This window comes from Camellia sinensis, chromosome 11 (genome assembly GCF_055761805.1).
Source record: "Camellia sinensis isolate YWXY chromosome 11, ASM5576180v1, whole genome shotgun sequence".
Lineage (NCBI taxonomy): Eukaryota > Viridiplantae > Streptophyta > Magnoliopsida > Ericales > Theaceae > Camellia > Camellia sinensis.
The window spans coordinates 142436232-142438765 of record NC_138971.1 but is presented as its reverse complement, the minus strand read 5'-3'; the positions used below and the strand labels follow the sequence as shown (position 1 = coordinate 142438765).

The 2534-nt window shown below is 41.3% G+C and overlaps 1 pseudogene; it reads right to left on the bottom strand.

Moving 5' to 3' along the window:
* Nucleotides 1–1220: 1220 nt before the first annotated feature.
* On the bottom strand, nt 1221–2287 carry LOC145802920 (cysteine protease RD19A pseudogene; annotated as a pseudogene).
* Nucleotides 2288–2534: the final 247 nt, after the last annotated feature.

Here is a 2534-nt window from a genome sequence, read left to right as displayed (position 1 = left end):
TAACTCCTCTAAATAACGATAGACCCACGTAAAACACACTAACAAAATATTATGAGGTAATAACAAGCATTCCAATGATATATAGGATAGAACTTTACAATATGCTGATGGTTTTCTGTGTCAAAAACTGGTATGCCTTTCTTGTAGCAGGCTTTGCATCGTTGACATAGCAACCAAATGAGTACTAGCATGCAGAGGGCCACATGTTTGTACCAGTGATGATGCACAATGCTGAAGTTCATAACAAAGATTCAGTTGTTGAGGTCTTGTGCAAGTTGCATGAACAATGTTCCCTGCATAGGCTCAAGTAAAGGTTGCACACTCCTAAAACATGAATATTCTCTCTCATTAAATCCTCATTGCTAGAACGAGGGTCATAGAAGTAAGATTTAGGAGAAAAGCAATGGATGAGGCATGCTGTGAAGCAGATATCCTTTTGAAAAAAGTGCAGGGAGGAAATGAAAAGTTGTTGGAAGAAGAGAACGATAGGAGGGAAGATAGAATTGCATGAGATGCGCAATAACGCTTTGAGTGTGAATGCAATAGTTTCAAAGAAGTCACAGAAACCCACACAAAATGTCTAAGCTACTTACCAATTCATGAGAGAGGGGATCAATGATTTGAAGGTGTAAATATATATATATATTCATTTGATGTCTTGCTTATGGTGCTTTCTTTGCTACTTGCTGAAGGTTTTCTGTAGTTATGGCATTTTATAGTTTTGGCTAGGTTGTTGTACATATAGCAATTTTGGTTTTGTTAGTTATAAGATGTGTGATTGATTTTTGTTCTGAATTGATACCCCAAAGAAACAAGAAAGCAAACTAAAACTTCCAAAAATAGTAGCAGCAACAACCACAGAATCAAATTGATAAATAGCAGCAGCAGCCATAGAGCCAAACCAGTAACCAAAACTGACAACTCAACCACCTCAATCAACTACCAACTCCAACAACTTAAACTCCAACACAGATCAAAAAAAGGAAAAGAGAAAGAAAAAGAACCCTTGCATCAGGACCAAACCAGAATTGAGAGTCACCTGGAACAGAAACTGACCTGATATAAATTATAGATTGTTAAAATTCACCTACTACACACCTACCACTACCACCTACTACACACTCACCTACTTCATCTACTCTCCACCTACTCCTCACCTACTACACACTCACCCTCTTCTATATATAGGAATCATGAATCATTGTAATATAAATCATCAATCAATAAATCAATCAATAATATACATCAATATTTTACATGGTATCAGAGCGAGGTTAACAACCTAGTCATTCTACTTCACCGGCGGGCGGCAGTCTCGCCTTGGCCGCCCGCCGGACCTCTACACATACCTTCACTCCGCTGTATCTTCCAACAAGATCCTCTGTGTGTTCAGATCTTTGTATCCATGACACTAAAGTTAGCTACTGAAGCAGCAATCTTGGTCTTGTCAAATTTGCAGGTTCCACGATCAGTACCGGTGTAAGGAGAGTCCTCTTCTCGCATAAGTCCACCAGCTTTGAGTGTGTACTCAAAGGCACTATTCATCAGCCCACCATTGCAACCAGAGTCGCAAGAATCAGCTTCCTCTGGATCACACTCATGGTCACAATCCACAAGTTGTTGCTCGCTAAGGCTTACAAGCTTCCTTGTTGCAAGGAAATTCGCACCCTCCAAGGCCCCAGTGGCACTAAACGACCAGCATGATCCACAAGAACCCTGATTCTTTACGGGCACGACGGCTCCGTGATCTCTCCAATCGAAATCTGTCGGGAGATCATTTGTCGGAAGGATCGGAGCCTTGTTAGCGTCGGATGGAAGCTTGAGGCGCCTCCTCAAGCCGAGGTGTTGTTGGCGAAACTCCGCCGGAGACAGATCGGAGAACTGAGTGACGCCGTGGACCGCCGTGGGGTCGAGCTGCTGGTGGCGGTGAGCCCGGTGTAGGTTAGACTTGAAGATCGAGAACCTGTGATCGTGCTCCTCCATGGTGGCGCCGTCCGAATCTCTCTCTCTCTCAACCCATCTCTCTCTCTCTCTCTCGGGCATTGTCTCTCTCTCCCTTCCTTGTAAAAGTCTACAGAAGTCTTGAGATCATACTCGCATTCTCTCTTCTCCAGATACTCCATTGCTGCCTTTTGCTTCTTTCCTTTCTTTTTCTTTTACTATTTACATCCACTTTTGTCCCCAACTTTCTCTCTCCTTTTTTTTTTTTTTAAATAATTTCCAACCCACCGCCCCACATGCACTTTATGATTCCTTATTCCACCCATTTTTTTTTATTCCACCCACCAGCGCATGCTTTTCCATTAATACCTTTTTCTTATTATTATTTTTTTATTATTCTTATTATTCTTCCCACCAAAAAAAAAACAAAAAAAAAAACCTCAAACATTTCAAATTTGCACAACAACTAATATTTTATTCATCTCAGGGATCACCCCGAGCACAATTTTACACAAAAAAAAAAAAAAAAAAACACACCACAACAACCAACCACAACAGTGGCATTTTTTCTTCTCTACTCTGCTGCCGGTCTC